Here is a 24,074-nt window from a genome sequence, read left to right as displayed (position 1 = left end):
TAATTAACTGTAAAATTGCAACGCGCTTGTGGGAGTCGCTTCCATTATGACAGTCGCACAATTACATTTATCTAAAGTGCTAAAATATGTTAGACATCACGTCGAAACAACGTACAAACAGTACATTGACTGTAATTTATGCCATTTCACTTTTGTACATTTTTTCAATTCCATGAAAATTGCCTGCGACGAGCAAAAAGTAAATCCAGAACGTGCTTTGTTCTGCTTTCCGGGAGAAATTGACGCAATCATAGAAGTCTGAAGCGGTCGGAACACATTTTTAATGGTACCCATGTACAATCCAACCTCAGTTGACTGGAGATCAAGTGCAAACTTTAACCTTCATTAATTAAACTGACCACACCATTCCGAACTTTATTGATTCCATCAGGTCAATTTAATTAGAAGAAAGGCCAGATATATGACCCACCGTGTTTAACGTCCCTCCGCACACGATTGTAAATTATGCTGTCGGCTCCAAAATAATAAAAACCAACTGAATAAAAAATTGTTACAATAAAACTGGAGCAATTACTGTTCATAATGGCTACTCTTCGACCCTGTCTAATAATTCTTTTTATAACAACTTACTTGTTGGGGCTGGATCTCACTTATCTGGTTTTATACGAATGGCAGTATTTTGCGCCAGCATTGCCAGCAATGACAGAAAATGTGAAAATTAAGTCGAAAGTTGGCTCGTTTTGCATTTATTTAAATTGGATGAATATAGAGGTGAAGCAAAAACGATTAAATGTCTTATTAAAATTATCGATTTCGCTTCTTTTAAATGGGCAAACAACACTTTTGTAATTCCTCTCACACCTATCATCCGATCATCTTCCTCGTTTTATTATGCTAAAGATTTATCGACAACTATTGCATCTCTTATCTTTTCTCGCCGTTGCAGTGTTTTGTCAAACAACAAAGTTTAGCTCCCGTTATAACACTGGCCATTTGTAACACCGACACGATGTCTTACGCTGAAATGCAGCAACTGAGAACACTAACACAAAACTAGAACATTTTTACGGACTTGTCGTACGGAATTAGAGACAGGTAAACTCAATTTTAATAATTATGTTGTTACAAAATTCGTGTTCCTTTTCAATCTTTAAATTTAAATGTGGTTTTAACAAGATTTTGCTTACCAGCGGAGTAATTATTTAGGCTCAATCTGAAACCTAAAGTCACTAAATTTATGTTTTTATTGCAGCCGAGATTTAGCAGTGTTACTTTATACTTAATTATTACAATATCACATAAAAAGTTTGGAAGCAGTTGAATATCTTGGGAACGGTTAGTTGGATATTTCGGAGATTATCTGTCTTATTAAGTAACAGATGGAAAAGGGAGACCTACTTTTTCATAGTTGAGGGGTTGTGAAACTTCAAAAAAACATAAAACGTCAATGGACTCTATTATAATCCTTTCCTAGATTACATTTGGAAACAAAAATATTACACTTTTTACTTCCCGAGCGTAGGCAAAGGAAGTATTGTAATCGAGTCCGTCGGCCGACTATCTACTTTTGCATTTTCTCGACCTATCATGACCCCTAGAGGACGAAGAAATAGGTTTCCCGCTTCCGTCTGTCTGTCCGTCTGTCCGTCTGTCTGCCGTCCCGGATTTTTATTAGACAGGTAATTTCCGAAAGTACTGGGCCGATTGTTGTCAAATTTTGTATTTATATTAGGTATATCATGTAAATGGTAAAACGCTAACCAAAATTGGTCTAATCATCCCCACCACTAAAGTGATGACGTCATTTCAAAACTGTACATAGTAAATTTAATGGGTTTTGAATTGTATCAAATAACATAGTCTTACACATGTAGTTTATGACTCCGAATTGAGATTTTACCAGAAACGTCCAGATTTTTGGAAAAAAAATCAAAATTTTGACATTTAATTTGGAATCTGCAAAACCGACTGCTTTGAAATCTTGGCGATGTTTTAAAGTTATCATAAGCATGGTAAATTTTTGATCAAAATATATTTGCTCATCCCCCCTAAAAAATTGATCACGCCACCCCAAAATTTTTCCGAAAAAATGTGCATTGTGCATTATGATAAGTGTATAATTGTGATTTAGCACTGCATTCTTATTTTTTAGATGCGCTTATACGAGGTGTCTGAAAAAAATTAATGACTGAGTCAATTTATTTTATTGATTAAATCAAGAATCGCAAAACTGAATACTTTGAAATCTTGACGTTTTGAAGTTATTGTAACTTTTTAATGAAAATGTATCTGTTTATCAACCCCAAAAAATTGATTACGGCATCTCAAAATTTTGTCGAATAAATTCTTTCGCAAATGTGCAAAATATGAACAGATTTTTAATCATTTTATTCATATTTTTTAGATTTGCTTAAACAGGTGACTCAAAAAAATTAATGAATCAGTCAATTTATTATTAATCAAATTAAGAACGAGCCACCCCATTTTTTGGAAAATGTGAGAATACGCTCGTCTTGATAACAATAAAATAATGATAAGGTAAGAATTATAATAATAACATTCAGAATATTTTGTTCAATGGAGGCTTATAAATAATTTTAGTAATTTATTTTGGGGGATAAACTCATTCAAATCAAACAAATGTCTCTGTGACATTCTTCCGATGTAATGTATTCCCGTTGATAATGTGCCGTAAATAATTTTTTTGCACTCATAACCTTTTTTGATGACCTTGATGCATTCAACAGCATGCGGGACGTCGAACATCTATCCAAACTGATATACGTGTCCTTGCAAAATGTTGATGACGTCATCGCAAAAATTTTTTAAACTGCTCCACTACAAAAATGCAATGAGAAAAAAAAACCGTAATAGGCATGCCGTCCTCACGTTTCCGACAGCGAGGAAAGTACTGTCTAAGCTCTTCAGACCAATTTTTAGTAATAAGAATTATTAGTTCAAATTTTCACTTACTAAATATATCGCCACTGTGTAAGTAGAATTTCAGAATTGGTTGATCTACATAAATATTTATAACAAATTTTTATTCGAGTATATCTTCTACATGATGATCTTAAGCCACACTTGAAATTTTAATGTAATCGATCACGTAGTTTTTGAAATTATCTTTAGGTAATCAAATTTCCAGCAGGTGACAAACAGATAAAACAGAAACATTAGGGAAGCTATGAAATGGCATCTAAAAATAAAATTAAACACTCCCTGAAATGACGCTATAACCATACTTTACTGAATTATCGTTCGTGTAGTACTAATTTAGTCCTCAAAAATGTTACATTTTATGGTCCTTAAAAAATTAGATACCTACCTATCGATCTGCATTTTAAAGTGTGTTCAACGCAGAAGTTTCGATAACTTAAAATTTTGTTTAATAAGCAACCAGATAGCATCGCTGTGCGTTGAATTTTTATACCCATATTTGAATGAATTATTGGTTTATTTATGTTATTATGTCGCTGCTTCCGTATACTCTTTTGTGCTCTCTAGTTACAAAACGGATCTTTTGGCTCTTTACGTACACAGGACAAATACATGAAGTACTATAAAAGAGTAGGCATTTTTGAGTAATATGTATTTAATTTGATGTTTCTGAGAGTTTCAGAGGTTGCTTCACAGTCGGTTGGATATTTATTAACTAAGTATACATACACATAAATTTATTTATTTATTTTTTAATCAAGGAAATTTCGTATTTGTAATACAACTTTATTCTTTACATTTAAGGTATTTGCAACTTTACTTTCGCATTGGACTAAATTAAATCAAACGATTCCAAAATTTTATAATTAACGCACCAAATATTTAAAAAACTATTTTTCCAAACAAAAGCGCTAATACAACTTAAAAATGAAACTGAAATTAGGGTTAGTGTTTTTTAATCAATTTGATCTGTGTACTGAAATTTATTCCATTTATTTATGTTTAAGTAACATATTGGTTTAAGTGCTAACTTATTCACAAGTGATTGTAATAGAATTGCAAGTCCACAACATATAAACATGTTCTGTTGATATTGCCCTCAAGCGCAACTCTGCTGGTGAAATAATAAAACAAAGATCAATACATCACTCTTTAAAAAAATTCCGTATGTAGATTCTAAGACAATTCTGAATTTCATTTTACAAATTTTATTTTTAATTCCCAAGCGTAAGCTAAGGAATTATTGTAAGCAGTTTCATCCAGCGAATAACTACTTTCATGTTTCCTTGGCGCTTCATGGCCTTTAAAAAATGAAAAAATAGGTCCCCGTTTCCGTATGTCTGTCATCTGTGTCGAATTTTATTAGACATATAATCTATGAAACTACTGGACCAATCGTTGTCAAATTTGCTACATATGTTAGAGATATCGTGTAGATGGTATAATGCTAACTAAAATTTATCTGATCATCTCCATCAACAATCCAACGTAAAATCAAAATTTTATTTAGTAAATGCTATTTAAGTTTTATAAAATAACATACTCTTATAATAGTGTATTCTGAATTCACTTCGAGCAGAAAATACAACTGTACACTAATGAAAACATGATGATGACGTCTTACAACCTGGCTGAATAAAAGTTATATATGTCTGTCTCTCGTCTCTCGTCTGTCTGTATTGATTTTTATTAGACAGTTAATCTCCGAAACTACTGAACCGATTGATGTAAATTTTTATACATTAGGAATATGATGTAAGTGAGCAATTTAATGACGATCTTCTCTGAAATTCGTTCACCACAACTATGTCCCATTCATCAATTTTTAGGTAACGCTTAAATTAGTTTTGTTGTCTGTAATGAAACAGTGACCAAAATGTTATTGCGTCCTAGAAATCCAGGTCCCCAGAAAACTTATTTAGCCGACACCTCCATTATCCAACTTTCGAGAAGGGATGAATAGATAAATTTTAGTCAATATTCCATAATAATCAAGGCAGGCAAAGCGTCTTGCCGAAATCAATCAAATCAAAGGCGTTGGTCATATAAGTTCTAAAACAATAGTTTTATTTTTTCACTATAATCCATATGTGGATGGCAACGAAAATAGTCTTTAAACAAATCTAAAACTTCCAAATAATCAGTCTTACAGTTGCAAACATCGTACTCTACAAAATGTGAATAAATGTTAAAGGACAAATCAAATTTCTGATGGTGTAACACACAAAATAAGTTTAGGAATTGGTCTAAACTTATTTAAATTAGTTATAAAATCTTTATGTATTTTTATTAAAACCTGTATATTTAAAATTATAAAGTATAAATGAATTAAGGGGGAAATTACATGTAGAACGTTATGCTACTTTACACATTTTAAATAAGATTTACTCAAGGAAATGTTGGGATACCGATATAAAAAGTTAAACAATTTTTGGTTGGCGATCTAACAAACCAACAAGGATAACATCAAAGCATATGATAAATTTCAAACCAACTGGCTAATTAGTTTCTACGATAAATCGGAAAATGTTAGGATTTTGCGTTTTTACTTTCCGAACATAAGCTAAAGAAGTATTCTAATGACTCCTTTCATGTTTACGCGACGATTCATGATCTCTAGACTTCGAAAAAGTAGGTCTCGCACTTCCCTCTGTCCGTCTGTCGTCTGTAGTCTATGTCGATTTTTTTCGACAGCCTAATCTCCAAAACTACCAGACCGATTGGTATTAGATGTTGTTGGTATGTTAGGAATATCGTGTAGATAGTAAAGTGCTAAATATCCACACCAACAATGGGATGACGTTCTGTCTAAATACCTTTACCCCATTTTTTTAGAAAATAAATAAATTAGTAAATCACAAGTGGAAACTGCATTATTTTATAAAATTTAAAACAATTTACCTATCAAAATTTTAATAAGATAGAATAAACAGATTTTCGTTTAACAGTCGACACGACAATAAAATAAAATAAAAGTGTAAAAGTAGACACCCAAAATTCCAAAGGAATCGATCCGGTAATTTCAGATGTTATTTTCATAATAAAAGAAACAGACGGAAATCGTTTATCGTCAATTAAATTTATAAGCTGCATCTGTAAACAGTAGCATATTATTTAGGAGATGCGCAAATCATACTAACATTAGTAATAATGATATTACTAATAATAACGATCAACGTTATTTATTACTTATTAGGTACAAATACAGTATCTAAAGTTGCAAATGCTGAATATAAGATTTTACACGACACTGATTAATGTACGAATCGACCTCAAAGTAAAATACATCCTGGAGAGCGAATGAAATTTTTTTTTTATGGTGAAAGCATAATTCATATTTCACCTGACACTTTTTTACTTCTGAGCGTAAGCTTGATGCATGAAACAGTGTTGAGTTTTCACTTTTGACATTTAGATTCTTGGAAATAATAAATAAAAATTGTATAACAATAGTTTGCAATTTAACTTTGAAACTGCAAAACCGAATGCTCTGAAATCTTGCAGACGCTTTAAGGTTGTCGTAATTAAAATCGAAAGTACGTCCATTTCGCAGATGATAATTTCAGCTTCCCATGATCTCCATGAGTATATCTTACGAAATAAACCATAACCTAAGAAACTAATTAATAACAGAAAGTAGGCAGTTATGCGTTACGAGTATGAAGTTTCATGCATAACATCAAAAACCGAGAATTAATGGGTATATGTTAAATATTACGGAAAAACAAAAACTTAAAAATATATCGTTTACGTTTGGTTATGTTCGTATCATAGCCTAATATTTCACTGTCTAATCTTTTAATTTTAACTGACAATCCTTAACCCAATAAAGCATTCTGAAGGATCATTAATTTATTCCCAACATATTATTTACAAAATGCTTAAAAACATTCATTTGTGACTAATAACCGCATTGCAGAATACAAGGATTCAAACACAATAAAACAATTAGGATTTCTATTTTCTTACGTAATTGCTACTAACATTAAAATCAAGCGTTATGTGATACTAAAGCAAACCATAAAATTCATTAAATTTTTATGGGCCAGGATAACGATACAACCCAAAAGAAGCTCTTCATTTAATTTTTTAACAACAAAACGTTGAATACTTGTTTCTCTTTCTTTGAACAATATTGTAAAACATGTGCTAATACTTATATACAAATAGTATTAATTCGGACGAATCGTTATCTGTTCCGATATATTTTTTTTGCAATGCTGTTTACAAACTTTTTTCCATTGACTCTGCATATTTTAATACTAATATTACAGCGTGTAAGATATGTTAGTTTAAATTAAGTTCGATAGTAACAAGTTTATTAGATGACCTGAAACTGTTTTTTATTTATATACCGTTTTTGGTAACAGACTTGAGAATTGTCTCTTAATTTCATACGAAATAATTTTTTGTGCGAGCTTGTTACGCTTACCTACTGCTACAGGAGTATAAAAATGATTTTTTTTTTGCAAATATTTTTGAGTTTGGTGGTAATAAAAATAAAGATAGAGACACAAGATCGATCTCGTACTCGGTTGTCTTTATCCTGGATATTAGTAAAAAAAGTTAAGGGGCAGCTGCAGGTACAATATGAATTATGGAACAACTAGTAAGTTAGTAAGCAGGATATTTTATCTGATAAAACATGACAGGGAACAGCGCGAACACTGTGTTGAAAATTTTTATAATACGATGTTAATAACCTTTTAACGTCTGGCCTGAGATTATACTCATAAAAAACTATTAGCTTAGAGTCTAGAAAACCACACGAAAACTTAATGATTTGCAATGCTTCCCATATTACTAATACTCAATAAGCAATCTGTAAAATATTCAGTTAAATTTTTGGCACGTTTTCCTACTTTTAAGATTTGAATTAAATTAACATATTTCACACATCATACATTTACACATCAAATAGTTGATTGTGTCATTTCTGATTTATATATTTTTTTCCACCGTGCTCTCCTGATTTCTTGTGGTTAATCTCACTCGATGCCTAAAAAAAAAATAATATTTCATGAGACTGACTTTTGCGTTGGCGTTAGTTGTTAGGGGTCAACAAATTAATCAGTATATTTTTTACTCTTAAAAAACAACAATTTTTTTTAAGTAACTCTTGGGGGTAAAACACTTCTATGATAGTGTCTTATTACTATGGAAGTAATGTACTTAGTGAAGAACAGATTTATTCTACTAATGCGTGTAAACAAGAATACATGGCAAAGTTTCCAGACGAAAATCTTGTTGAAACTTTCGTAATTTAACACATTCAATGTAGTGTGGATAAATTTGTGATAAACAGAGATGTGTAGGCAAAGATCAATCATGGAAAGACCTAACACTAATGATGAAGCTGTTGGAAAGATCCGGAAAAATTTAGTTCAGGAAATGATTATTGAAGTCGTCTCTTCAAGGTGAGGTCGTTCTTTATGTTCTATATGAAACTAGAAACATTTCTGTGAAATAATTGAAATATTTAAAAAATTTTAAATGAAATAAAGTTGCATATGCGTTAGTCGTTTATAATCTAATAAGAACAATAAGTTCAATAGCATTTCTTTCAATATGAAATTTATAAACAATTTGTTTTGATAAACTGATTTTTCTTTATTTTAATTTCATTTAAAACGTTATTTCTTTTTTATAAAAATTCTCTTGTCAGCTAACGAATAATATAAGTTTAAATTAGGCTAATAAGAATGACCTAATAGCATACGATCTGTTCAGTCATTCGAAACGTGCATGTCTTGCGATGAAAAACAGTTAATCATTTATCGCTCAAACCAACATAATTTAGTAAAAAGAAACGTAGCCTTTCGGCAACTAATTAGTAGTAATTAGTTATTAATCTTACAGATCATGTTATTTTTAAATTATTTTTCCCATTTGCATAGAATGTGGTTACAAATGTCTGATTTACTACTGTAAAATGTGTTTTTTTTTTTCTTATTTTCACTTATTAATATAACAGTTGTTTATAATTATTGAGATAACGAGGAACGCACTTTGTGACTCACTCTGTATACAGGGTGTTTCTTAAAATTGAGGAGGTTATTCTTTGGTTTATTTTAAGATTTTTCTGTGGATTACCGGCACGCGAGAACGTAAGTTGTAAATATCTCTTGCTATTGTACCACTCTCCGTCTCGTTATTGCCAATAAAATTTTATAGGGTACAATGAAATTTCCAAAACTATACAATACTCCAGAGGAAAATGAATAAGATTTAAGAAATCAGATAATTGAAATAAGAAATACCTCTGGTATTTTCATTCGAAGATCAAAACATGTGGTAAAAATGTAATTAATTTAATAATTTTTACCACGTGACTAGTAAACACCCTGTATACAGAGTGAATCACTACAAGATCACATTCTTCCTTATCTGAATAATTATAAAGAATTATTATATTAATAAATGAAAATGGCACTAGCCTCAGTCTTACTCATAGTTTTGGCCACCTATGAACCCAACTTTTGTGCTACTATATCTTGCTGTCCTCCAGTTCAACAATGCTGCAAATTTCAAGGGTCTCTTTACACTATGAAAAGAATTCTACTCCAATTTCTCCTTAAACTTCAACAGGATGTTCTCTATTAAAATATCAAGTACCATTGGAACTTTGATAAATATATTTGCGAGATTATTTTCCTTGTAAGTAACCGTATTTTATTGTATTTTTTGTCGGTCACCTCCTTAACTACCTGGCTTGTTTTTAACTGCATCCTCGATTATAAACACATTTTAAAACATCCTACCAATAACAACATAATTATTTATTCACTCAAATTAATACAAAACAATAATAAAACTACCAGCAACTATCGATAAAATTTAGTATGTATGGGAAAAACTGGAAACAGCACTTCTCATTTATGTGAAAATGAGGCTTTGGGGTTGCAAAAACTAGGATTAATAAATTCATAAGTAATCTATAACAAGAGTTAATTACTAAAGAACAAATAAGGCACTAACATCAGTTCTCGCTAGTGGTATTATTTTAAATTCTAAATGGCCGAATTAATAGTTTTACATTTGGTTGATGTATCATTGATTAAATTAGTAAACAACAAAGTGTTAACTCCAATTTGTATATTAGTTTGTTAATTGAAAATATTAACTCTTAAGACTCTTTCATCAGTCTTAGAAATTACTTATTGCTCAAAATAAACCAAATGCTAGAACCAATATTTCTATGCGGCATAAATGTCTTAGTCATTTTTTCGCTTTACCCATAAACCACTGAACAATATAAAGAAAGACACACATGTCTCAATCCCTTTGGATTTTACTTAAAGTGATTCCTTGAGCTCTTATAAAATAAAATATTAATCGCCTCCATCCCCTATATTCTTGAAAACCTACAAATTGTAGAAAAAACATAAGCGAAGTCTTTCCCAATGACGAATGTCATAAATAAAAACGCAGAGGGTGTTATTTTCATACAAATCATCAAATTACCAATTACAGATATGTACAAACCCATGACTAAAAAACCACTTCCCTTTTTTACTTCCCAAGCGTAAGCAAAGGAAGTATTGTAATCGAGTCCGTCGGCCGACTCTCTACTTTTACGTTTTCTCGATCTTTCATGACCCCTAGAAGACGAAGAAATAGGTCTCCAATTTCCGTCTGTCTGTCCGTCTGTGCGTCTGTCCGTCTGTCCGTCTGTCCGTCTGTCCGTCTGTCCGTCTGTCCGTCTGTCCATCTGTTCGTCTGTCCGTCTGTCCGTCTGTCCGTCTGTCTGCCGTCCCGGATTTTTATTAGACAGATAATAATCTCCGAAAGTACTGGACCGATTGTTGTGAAATTGTGTAGTTATATTAGGAATATCATGTAGATGGTAAAACGCTAACCAAAATTTGTCTAGTCATCCCCACCACCAATGCGATCACGTTATTTCAAAATTCTACATAGTAAATGGGTTTTAAATTGTATAAAATAACATAGTCCTACACATGTAGTTTACGACTCCGAATTGAGTTTTTACTCGAAACGTCCAGATTTTTGGAAAAAAAATCAAAATTATAAAACAACATTTTGCAATTTTATTTTGAATCTGCTAACCCAAATGTTTTGAAATGTTGCAGATGTTTTAAGACTATAACGAGCATCATAAATTTTTAGTCAAAATATACAGGCTGACTGCGAAATACATGCAAAAAAAAATGGGGAATAGCTCACAATATGATTAAGTCACTGGCAAAAATTCACGGTCCTAAGTGGTAGCAGTGTCTAGAAAAAATTATTTGAAATTAAATGTAAATTGTTATACGCGCCGCTGGTAATGTTTCGTGACCTACATAATTACTGCAATGAATGGGTAGGGGACTCGGAGTAAGAACCAAAAAAGTAACTTTATCAGGCACTTTTTTAATCGCAACGTGAAAAACACGAAAAGGGCCAGTCATTATCGAGCGGTCGTTGAAATCGGTGTATGGTCCAGTTTTCAAATGCAGAGTGTGTCGATATGGTGGTACAGCATCTCCGAGATCATGGTACCTTCAACCTCAAACTCACGATCGTGGTCGTGATGAGGCAGAAAGGAGAATTTGGATTTTCGCAGCTTGTAGTGCATCCTACATTAAAAGAACACGGTCACATCCATACCATGTTGACAAAATGCACGGTTTGGAGCCCACTGATTGTCCACGTTGTGTAACTCACTTTTTGTCCGATGGAATTCCACATAGTCGTCAACAAGTACGATTTCAAGAGACGGTTTTCGAGAAACGTGTATTGGTTGGATGAAACAATTCGTTTGTGGAAATCAACAGTGTCCAGAAATTATCGAAAAGCTTCAACAAGTGAAAGTGGCAGCCGCTACTCCGGTATTTTTTACCTATCAACAAACCTCTTGCGATGCTCTGACGCCTGCATTGCTAGTCAAGGACAACATTTTCAACATTTCTTGTAAAAAGGTAGTAGCATTCTAATAAGTTGCTCTTACTTCTGTTCCAATAAACAATGCAAAAACGTTGTGCCAAGGATCAAAATTACCGAAAAAATTTCACACTGACCTTTAACGATGAATGAGTAAATGAATGATAAGCAGCAAAAAGTCGATTTTACTTTTAATTGAAACTGAAAGTGTTTAGGTCGTTTTTATTCGAACGTTTTTCCAACTCTGTTTACAAGGTGGCTCAGTGCCTTAGTATCGAGGGTGGTTCATGGGGGTTTTGCCCCATTCGATTTTTAATTTGTTTTTTCGATATTTCGGCTCTACTAGGGTGGGGGATGCCGTGGTTAAAATATTTGCATATATTTCGCAGTCACCCTGTATTTGGTTATCCCCTCTAAAAACTTGATGACGTCAGCTCAAAAGTTTGCCGAATAAATCCTATCTAAAATGTACAAAATATGATGAGTCTGTACTTGTGATATATCACTCCATTCATATTTTTTGGATTTGCATATACAGGGTGACTCAAAAAAATTTATAAATGCGTAAATTTATTTTACTTATTTACTCAGGAACTACAAAACCGAATGCTTTCAAATCTTGCAGATGTTTTAAGGTTATAAAAAGCATAATAAGTGTTTAGTCAAAATATATTTGCTTATCCCCTCCAAAAAAATGATGACGTCAGCTCGAAAGTTTGTCGAATAAATCCTATCTAAAATGTACAAAATATGATGCGTCTGTACTTGTGATATATCACTCCATTCATATTTTTTGGATTTGCATATACAGGGTGACTCAAAAAAATTAATGAATGCGCAAAATTTATTTTACTGATTTACTCAGGAACTACAAAACCGAATGCTTTGAAATCTCGAAGATGTTTTAAAATTATCATAAGCATGGTAAATTTTTGATCAAAATGTATTTGGTCGTCCCACCTAAAAAATTTATGACGTCACTCCAAAATTTTGCTGAATAAATCCTATCTAAAATGTACAAAATATGATGAGTCTGTACTTGTGATTTATCATTCCAGTCATATTTTTTGTATTTGCATATACAGGGTGACTCAAAAAAATTAATGAATGCGTCAATTTATTTTATTATTTATTACAGAACCGAATGCTGTGAAATCTTGGAGATGTTTTAAAATTATCATAAGCATGGTAAATTTTTTATCAAAATGTATTTGCTCATCCCCCCTAAAAAAATTTATGACATCACCCTAAAATTTACTGAATAAATCCTATTTAAAATATACAAAATATGATGAGTCTGTACTTGTGATTTATCATTCCAATCATATTGTTTGGATTTGCATATACAGGGTGACTGAAAAAAATTAATGAATGCGTGAATTTGTTTTATCGATTTAATCAGGAATTACAAAACCGAATGCTGTGAAATCTTGGAAATGTTTCAAAGTTATCATAAGCATGGCAAACTTTTGTTCAAAATATATTTGTTCATCCCCTCTAAAAAAATTGATGTTGTCACCCCTAAATTTTGCTGAATAAATCCTATCTAAAATGCGAAAAATATGATGAATTTGTACTTGTGATTTATCATTCCATTCAAATTTTTTAGATTTGCTTTAAGAGATGGCTCAAAAAAAAATTAATGAATAAGTCAATTTATTTCATTGATTAAATTAAAGGCAACACTTATTATTAGTATTACATTGGACCAATCCAATTTGGTAGACACAAAATTTTGTAAAGTAAAAACTCGGTTGAAACATACGCGTAGCACGCTTATTTACATTTACTTTAACATTACAGACGTGCATTTGTTTTGTACGCTGACTAGGTTCCGCGAATGTGGTATAGACATGTTTATAATCAACCGACTGTGAATTCCACCGTCAAAAATTAAAATAAAACCCAATGTTTTATATAATAAGCGAAAGTTGAAGCAATAAAAATCTCTAGACGACCATCGGTTTTGTTTACAGTTTCTCTGTTTGACTCTCACGTATGCTATGTTATGCTTGTCGTCTTAAATTAAGAATGCTTATACATAAACGATTTTCAGTTGCCTCTCCTAGTACACGCCGGCGCCGTATACGTGAGTAAAATGTTTCGTTATTTTATTGATTATTACAAATCAATATTCAAAACGACCCAATTCATTTTCCCGAAAATTTGGGAATACAATAATTTTATTCTTAGTATTACACTACATCTGTCCCAACTGATGTACGTGTCCTTGCAAAAATGTTGATGACGTCATCGCAATTTTTTTTTTAAATTCCCACTACAAAAATGTAATGAGAAAAAAAACACAATTGGCATGCAGTCGTCAAGTTTCCGACAGCGAGGGATGTACTGTCTAAACTCTTTAGACCAATTTTTTTCTAATGTGATGCAAGTAGTCGAAAATTCTGATGTATACTCAAGACAGTCATGAAGAAAAGGAAAATTCTCATAGAAATTTGTGCAAAAGAACAAACTCTCGTGCTAAAAGTTCAGTAATGGGAATGGGAGCACTCAACAATTATTTTGGAGTTTTACGTGTTATTGACTAAAAATAAGCTAAATGAAATTATAGTAGTGAAACAGTAAAATCAGGTAATATTTTAAATTAAGTTATTATCGGTATATAATAATAATAACAATAGTAATATATATTACCAGGTCAGTGGTGGGTCCTAATTAAATTGTTAAAATTAAATTATAATGGAATTAAATATTGGAGGTTTTCGAAAAAAATATTTAAATAATTGTGAACGGTAAACTCTGCTTAAAGTGTGTAAGAAATATCTTTAATCTTTTGCATGCAGATTCTTCCAAATATACAGGTAGAGATGGAAAAAATTCAAAGACCGAAGTTCTTTTAAAAACTATACTCTACAATTATTTTTCACTACACAGAGGGTTCTATGTTTAAGGTGTAACACACAACGTAATTTTTTCAAATGAAACACCTATGTATGTTTACATCTTTTGAGTGCCCTTTTGAAATTTCGATGCGACGTTGCCAAGTTATTACAATTTTCTTAAATTTTTTTGTTAGTGGAAGAATTAACAACTAAAATCGCAATAGTCTTCTTTTTAAAGTCTATCTTACAAAGTTTTGCGGAAAGTTAAACAAAGATACGAACTGTGTTGTGGTATCAAGTAAATCCAATTTGAATACACAGAGTGTTTGTAAGAAAAAACTTAAAACTTTACTATTTTCAAATCTCGATATTTCAGTTTTTCAAACGGAACATCCTGTGTTTTATTATTGTAGCCTACTCTATTTTTTGTCCTCACAAAAAAGTAAAAAATCGCAGGCATTATCAACTTTAAATATAGAAAATATTGAGCGAAAAAAAGAGAATAAAAAAAAAGATATAGCAGTTCTTTATCTCTCTACAAAATGTTGCGCGTGACACAGATTTTAAAAATAACTCTACTGCGATTTTTTTTGTACCCTTTCATAGCCAAACAAACTAAGTTGTGTTTTGCGTCTTAAAAACAAAACACTCTGTACAGTTAAAAATAATTTTAGGGTATACTTATTAAAGAAACATACAATTTTGGCCTTTGATTTTTCTCTATTTCTGATCATTAATAGCATATCGAGGAAAGTGCGCTTAGTAATTCACGCGCGTTATTTTATGACATACCATAAAGAGTCATCCGTTTTAACGACGTCACAAGTCATGATCTGTAATTTTTTCACGTCTGTGTACTATTCTGATGAATAACACAAAAATTGTTCAAATGGTAAAATTCTCTTGAAACTTTAACCATAGAATCAACACACTGAAGAATTAGGTAAAAACTAAGTACCAGAAAACCTGAAAAAACATTGTTGGATGACTAGTATAAAGTGTGTAAACTGCTTTCTTGAGGTTATTACATTTTTACGCTCCAATTCAATGCAGTAAATAATTTCAAGAAAAATTAGAAAAATTCGTAATTAGTAAAGAATCGTCAATTACTTTGTGTGATGTTGATGTATGTGTGCTATTCTTTGGTTTGATAAAATGTGAATATTTTCAAAACTGTTGAAGATAAAGAGATCATGTAGAATTTATGTATTTAAGAGGACCTTATGGGGACTATCCCCAACTAAAAAAAAACTACAGCATTTTATTAAAAAATAAATGAGAGTGGATAACGTCATGAACAAGTGAGAAAACGTAAAAGAACATAATTATAAATACAAATTGACTTGTTTCAGCTTTTTCGACAAGTACCACTATTTTTGGAATTATTGAATTTATTCCGCAAGTAGTTTCCACACCGTGTATTACAATTCCAAAGAAACTAGATAATTAGATTCATGAAATTAGGTGTCGTAATCAGTAAAATAAATCGATTTATCAATTGTAAAACTGTTACCAGAACAGACGCAGTACTCCATTAAATTGTTCACATATTACATAGGGTTGCTGAGGACATTAGGCAACAATTTCCAACTGTAAATTTTTTAATAATAATAAGTAATGTTAAAAAAATTTGTAAAATCACATTTGAGGGTGCAAATAATTATATAAAGGAAAGTTGCTAAATACTCGCGGCAATTTTTTACGCGGAACATTTAAACAAACAAAAAATTTCATTTTACGATTTTCAAATGAGAACTGCAGTGCCATCGCTATATGTTATCAAATTTTCCAAAAACATTCTTTGCTGAACGAATTAGCATTTATTAATGCGTATTATCAATTTGTTTCGGCGACGGTTAAAAAACTGGGAAACAGAGTGCATGCCCTTAGTTGAATCTGTGCAGCTAATTAAAAATTTCCAAACCAATTTTTTGAATAGTTCAGGAAAAATGGACGATTCTCTAAATAAAAAAGTACAAGAGGTAATTAATAAAAATACTGGTTACAAGCTCCTAGAAAACATCAGTTTAATTTTAAGTGTCGAATCTCTGGATATTAATGTAGAATTAGGTCCGAACATTATTAGTGCGTTAAAGTACACACCAATTATATTCTGTTGATATAAAAGAAGTTTTTCTTCATACAAAATGTTATTGACAGTTTGAGCACAATATTTTACAATAGAAAATTTGAAAAAACATCTGATTATAGCGTTTTTATGCTTTATGTAAAAATATGTTATAGGTAATAGATAATTGTGATTATAAACATTTCTCGTATTTTTTGCTTGCAGTTTACTGATCTTTCTTTCCAGGTCGCCGGAGATAAATTGCATATGTGTATAAAACTGTGCATACTATTTAGCAAAAATTATGCATATTTCGAAGAAATTTTGTGCGTATGTATATGTGCTCGTATTTTGACAAATAGTTATTTGTGCATATAAATCCGCTGTGTACCATGACCCAATAAACATAAAACAGGAGCAATATAAAACGTTTAAACTTTTCTTTTCATATTTTTACTAGGAACTATATTTATTGGTAAGCAATAATTTATCAATGAACTATTTTGTAAAGCTATAGTTGTATCACGAATATTCATCGGTGAAACCTGAAATTACACATTCGTCAAACTGACTTTCCTACAACCATTTCCTTGGTCTCATTCGAACAGTCAAAATCATTTAGGTACCCTTCCCCGCACCGCAAGGAAAATTGTACAGTTCTTAAGCAAAGTTAACCTACTTTTTTATGCTCTGTCATAGGTGATTGATGAACACAAATTATAAGACATTTTTCTGTGGTCGAAAATATAGTGAAATAACAGCACGCTTAAAAAAATCATAATATGTATTTTTCCTTTTTTATCAGTATCACATTTTTTCTTGACGGGCAACGTTCGGTTTAATGACTACATTACGACATAAATAGGTACACGACGACAAAAAATGCCGATAAAACAAATACGCACATAAACGCTGTGTCGTCTATTTTCTTGTCATTAATTTGTGTACCTAGACAGATAAAACAAAAAGAAGCTCGTTCGATTGTTTGAAATTATGATTACTCGACAGGAAAATCGAATCGTTTTCGTATTTCACATTCATCATTTTGTGGTAAGTATAACGTCACAAATGTATATTAATGTTGCACGCGGTAAAATGGAACTGCATTTAATGTCAATCCAACTGTCTCTTTGTGATATTAATGCACTTTCACTTAATTAATTGCAAGCCTCATAGACAGCAAGGAATGCTCAGGCTAACCACAGCAGCCGTGCAGCAAAATATTTGTACTATAAGAAGACCTACAGATCCGACCTTAAAATTAATGGAGGTGGGTAAATTGCATCTTTGTGAAAATTCATGAACTTACACGGAATAATTCCGGAATATTTAGATTAGTACGAGCAATAAACTTAATTTCATTACGAAATTGCTTTGTAAACTAAAATCAATTTACCTACTCGTAGGTTGGTGAATTCACTTTGTTTTTAGCGTTAACCGAAAATGTAGACATGAATATGGGACTGAAAAGTTTATACTACTAGTAGAAACAAACACAAAAATTCGTTTTAACTTACGTCTAGGACCAAACGAGTTTTTTGAGGATGAAATTCGGCCAAAAGCGCTTAATTGTTGTGTAAGCGGGATCGATCACATGACAGCTGGTTAAAATGTAATTTTCTCGACGTTCAGAAAAAGTGTTAATTGAACTGATTAAAAGCGAACTAATTTCTTTTTACTACCGGTACGCACATGTCAGGTTGTCGAACGTTTTTATCCACTTCTGTGACTACAATTCAATGTCAACGTTCTAGTTTTTCTTGCGGAAACAACTTTATTCATATGCATATATTTATTTACTGATAAGCACAAAACCAGTAACTATTATTATCTATGATTAAATAATAATAATTATACTTTCTGTGGTGTGAGCATTTTCTTCGGCGAATTTTTTAATTCCAGTAATTCTGAAAATCTGGAAAAAAGCCAACGATTTTTTTTTCCTAATAAAATGTCAAAAATTTACGTGCCATCTTTGGAATTATCTTCAAAAATATTGTTACAAAATGTTCCAGTAAATGCTAATTATTTTTGTTGAAAAAAAAAAATTTTTTTTGGGTTATTATATTTATATACAGCGTGTTATTGAAACGTACGTACAAAATAAAATCGGCAATTAGTCTCGAAGTATGGGTGCTAAAAGTAAAAGAAAAGTTCAAGTAAATGTGTACTTCTTTTAGAGATAACAGTTATTAAAATTTATGTCCAAATTCGTTGTACGCCTCTGAAAAAAGATCACTTCTTCTTAGTCTTGACTAAACTTTATTGTTACAGTTTCTAGGATTTACTAAAATAAATTAATTTTACCTATTTATCCTTCAGCAGCGTCTAAAAAGGTTGGATAAGGGTTAAGTTTCCCCTTATAATTTTAATAACACAAAATAAGTTTTTCAGACTTCTTATTAGACTTAGCGAATAACTGTCAATTTTGTTGTACGTACCTTTCAATAACACTCTGTAAATTAAAAATAAAATAATAAACACAAGTCCATTTAAATTTAATTATGTTTCTATAGGAAACTATGTATAAGTATAACTTGCATTTTATCGTATTTTTAATAATTTTGTCTAAGATAATAATTTGAAAAAATGCTTTCCTCGTCTCCAAAAAAACACGTGTCTAATTTCTTCGATAACGCGATTACGACGGAAGGTAGGCCGACAAAATGAGACTAATTACAGTTTTTAATACCTACCCCTGCAATTATCAATTCAAATGAAAGATACATTACATGATAAAGTGATTAGAACGGAACAGTTGTTTATGGTACTGTATAACTTAAAATTCATTTATTAATCGTTTAAATAGTTACAAACTTCATGCTCTTCATTCAATTTAGTCTAAACAAACAGATTAAAAAAAAAATCGGTGAATGTGGATGTTGACTATAATTCTCGGCTTTTTAATTCCTTCATCAAAAAAATTGGTCGACAAAACTTCCCTCACCTTTAAAGTATAGTCCGACAAATCCCGCCTCTTTAAAAAATTATAAAATTTGATTTTGCTGTATTCATTTTGTTATAACCTCTATAAAATAAAAACTGTGTATAGTATAAAATAAATTTAAATCAGACAAACAACGGGAAAAATATTAATATTGTCAGTTTCTTAGTACAGGCTTAACTTCGATCGTTTATGATTATACTTCGAAAAAATTCGACCATTAGCGCCTTCAGTTTACAACCGTCAGCGATTAAATGAAAATAAAATTTAATTAACCGAACAATTAACAACAAATACTCAGACGCGGTTTATAGAAGCTCAATTAATATTTGATTGCAATTAAACTTTTAATGTGGCGTTACAATACCACGTGACCTACACTACACCAATCAGTCGTCACTAAACGCCTCGTTAAATGCGTGATTAACTTAATCTCGGTTAAAATATTGTATAAACTGTTGCTCAGTTTTTTCCCAGACACACTCATAAACTTGAAGAACATTTATTGGGTAAATTTGTAAGAAGACGGAGAAATATCGATTAACGATTTGCCATGCTTCCAATAACGTTAAAATATTTGCAAGATTTCACAGCATTCGGTTCTCGGAGTTTCAAATTTAAATTGTAGGACATTATTACAAAATTTCGATTTTTGTCCTAAAAATCTGGATGCGAAGGGTAAAAACTGAACACGGATTCATATATCACGAATGCAGTAGCATGTTATTTTATAAAATTTAAAGAACATGTAAGCATTCAGCAGAACGTGATTATTTTTTTGTAAGGCTATAAACGAATAAATTTTAATTAAAGATTTATTATGCTTCCTATAACCGTAAAACGTTTGCAAGATTTCAAAGTTAAATTGTAAAATACAATTTTGAATTTTTTTCCAAAAATCTGGATGTCTAGTGTAAAAACTCAACACGTATTCTTAAATCACACATGCGGGAACATAAAATTTAAATAATATTTACTAATGTAAATTTTGGAGATGACGTCACCGTATTGTTGTTGGGGATGATGAGACAAATTTTGGTTAGCGTTTTACCAACTACCCTATATTCCTAATAGACATATAAAATTTGACAAGAATCGGTCCAGTAATTTCTATCTAATAAAAATTCAGACAGACAACATACAGACAGCCAGACAGACGGAAATCGGACACCTATTTTTTCGTACTCTAGAGGTCATAAAACGTCGAGAAAATATAAAAGTAGCCAGTCGTTCAATGGACTCGATTGCAATACTTCCTTAGCTTGCGATCAAGAAGTAAAAATAAGGATAGTTACTGGAAATTTTGTGAAACAAACCTACCTTTGGTCTCTACGAACTTAATGTTTGAAAAAAATGGTTTAAAATTATTTAGACAAGACTTTCCTCGTCCCTAAAGCACAATCATCCTTTGACAAATTTTAAGAAATGAATTTATATTTTTTGTGGTAACGTCCATATAATAAAAAATCGTACTGTACCTCACAACTTTAAAAAAAATGGATAACCAATTCTTGAATTAGGCACCAAATTTAATTGATTCGTTCGCCGCAAGTGATGAATTACTAAATTTGACTCGAAATTTTAATTGTTCTGCCGAAATTTTAAAAAACCTCCTTTTCTAGATTCCATGATGAACTAGAAAATGTATGTTTACATTTATTTTTTTACGATAACCCGTATAGTTGTTTTAAAAAAACAAATGAATTCTTATTAGCGATGTACCATCTTCACGATCATCTTCAAGTAAGCACAGTGCCAAAGGATTGATTTTACAGTTTCTAACTTAAGTTGTAAAATCTTGTTATAAAATGTTAATGTTTTTCCAAAATCTTGCATTTATCGAAGTAAATTAATATATGGCAGTTATGGACGCACATTATTTCGCATATTTTAAATTGGATTTACTTAACAAAATTTGGCGATGACATCAAAATTTTGATAGAGGCTATCATAGAATTTTTTTAGTGTTTTACCATCTCCAAGACATTCTTCTTAAAATATCTAAAATTTCAACAACAATCACTCCAGTAGTATAAATTTTATTTCAACGTTTTAAAAGGTTTGTATTAGCATTTAAACATTGTAATATCTATCAACAAAATGTCATTACGTAATGATAAATTTAAATTAATACAGATCAAAAGATGTATATTTCGTACTAAAGTGTAATTACATACACTTCATTAATTTTATTTTAAACACATACTTAAATGTTCATTCAGTCACTAATATTATAATTATAATTTCAGAAAAATTCCAAGACTGTATAATAAACATGTAGTATTTTGAATACAAAAGAAGATGTGTGACCAACAAATATATAAATTTCCACCTAATATTAAATTCTGGGATCGGCAGCTCCAGGAACGGTCGTCGCTGCAACACTTTAATTTAGTGATTATGTGCTATTGTATTTATTTACTTTTCATTTTTAGTTATTTATACATTCATTCATTAAATTTAGCTTAAGCCACTTGTTTTGTTTTAATAATAAGCAAAATATTGGCTGCTAAACAAAATACATCTGTCTAAACAATCTCAATATCTACTCTACTCCTCTTATGATCAAAGACAGCTGGCTTTTAATTTAATATTCAACTCACCGTGAAGAATGCTACGTTACGTTTCTTTAGAGCACCTGAACAAAACATCTAACCGTGATTTTATTGATCTACAAACTAACTATTGCGGAAAATCTTTTAGTAAATAAATTTATCCGAATGAAAGTTAGCACAAAAACGACGTCTTGAAGGTATTCACACATGAAACAAGGTAATCAACAAACTCTTTCGATTTTTGTCTGCATAAGTGAAAAGTACGAATTCGTTTTGAATATAATTGGCTTTAAAAATAACAAGTTTAAAACCAGAAAGTGTAGTCAAACAGGTTAATGTTATTCATTGAAGACTAAAATAAATGATATGAACATATAACGTAAGTCCTAAACATATTCGGCCATGATAACGCGAATATAAGTACTCAAACAAAATTTAATTCTCGATAATTTAGTGCAAACTAAATTATTAAAAACGTAATAATTGTGAAGTAAAATTTTAATTTTTTTTTAAACTTCATTTCTCAGCAATGTTTTGATTTGTAAAAAGGGTGTTGGGTTTTTAGAATTTATTTTGATTAAAACTTTTAAACATTTTAATATTGTTAGAAATACTTATAAATCTTATAATATAACATGCACAAAATAATCCAGTTTGAGTACTGTGCCACTGGATTATGTTTCAATTGACATTCCCTGTAAAATTAACATTAATTAAATTTACAAATTTCTTCATATTATTTAGATTTTTTTATGCTCAATATGATGGGTTATACTGTATGTTATTTCAAAAATGAATGGAGTTATAATCAGGCAAAAATATTTTTAAACATCCTGCCGAAATGCTTTGCATCTACAATTTTGAGGTAATATAGTATAAACTTGGACGCTCACTTTGTAGCCATATGAAACGCACGTGATCACTTTATCTGTTCGGTAAACGGACATTACATACAACTTTACGCACAACACTTTTTCCTAATTTTTTACACTTTTAAGCAAACTGTGTAGTACAAATTTAAACAGTAAGTATACGCCTATTTTGAGTTTAAATTTAACTTCACAGGCTACTTGAAAGCATTTTTTTAGGCAGCAGCCTAGAGTTTTTTTTTTTTTCAGTTTACGTCAACGAAATTTCATCTGTGTAATGATAGCCGTTCACAAGTCATTCTTTTTAAAAACACTGTATATAAGTTAATTTTTGTAAAGTAATGGCAAAGAATTTGTAACCTCGTAACTTTATAGAATTGCTACAATTTAGGCAACCATAAATGTGTGAGAAAACGTTTTTAACCTTTAAAGGGTGCTTTGTCGAAACGTAAATTCTAGGGTTGCAGTCAGGAAAATTTGTTATTATTTTTTAATTAATGTCCTCTATTTTTTATGTAATTTTATTAAAATGTGATAAACAGATTTTTAATTTTCAGACTTTTATGTCTATAGTCGTCGAAATAGTAACGTATATTAACCAAGAATATCGGTGGTGATTTCAATGATACGTTCAATCAGAACAAACGAACTCTATGATCTCGTGGCAAGTTATGGTTTAACGTCCAAAGTAACAGAGCGGACTCGTGCAAAAATTTGTTTTGATAACTTATTCACAAATTTTAACCACCCTGTATATAGTATACTGTCTATGTGTTTACTACCGCATCAAATTATAGTAGAGTATACAATACGAATTCATCAATTACACGTGTAGCACTATGTTATTTTGTACAATTAAAAACCAATTTACTATGCACAATTTTGACGTGACGTCATCACATTGTTGGTGGGGATTATCAGACAAATTTTGGTTAGCGTTACCATCTACACCATATTGTTAACATACACATAAAATTTGACAACAATCGGTTCCCTCGCTTCTTTGAA

The sequence above is a fragment of the Zophobas morio genome, unplaced genomic scaffold (genome assembly GCF_036711695.1).
Source record: "Zophobas morio isolate AGI-343-1 ecotype UQ-CSIRO unplaced genomic scaffold, CSIRO_AGI_Zmor_V1 ptg000006l, whole genome shotgun sequence".
Taxonomy (NCBI): Eukaryota; Metazoa; Arthropoda; class Insecta; order Coleoptera; family Tenebrionidae; genus Zophobas; species Zophobas morio.
Note: the sequence above shows the minus strand (reverse complement) of the source record.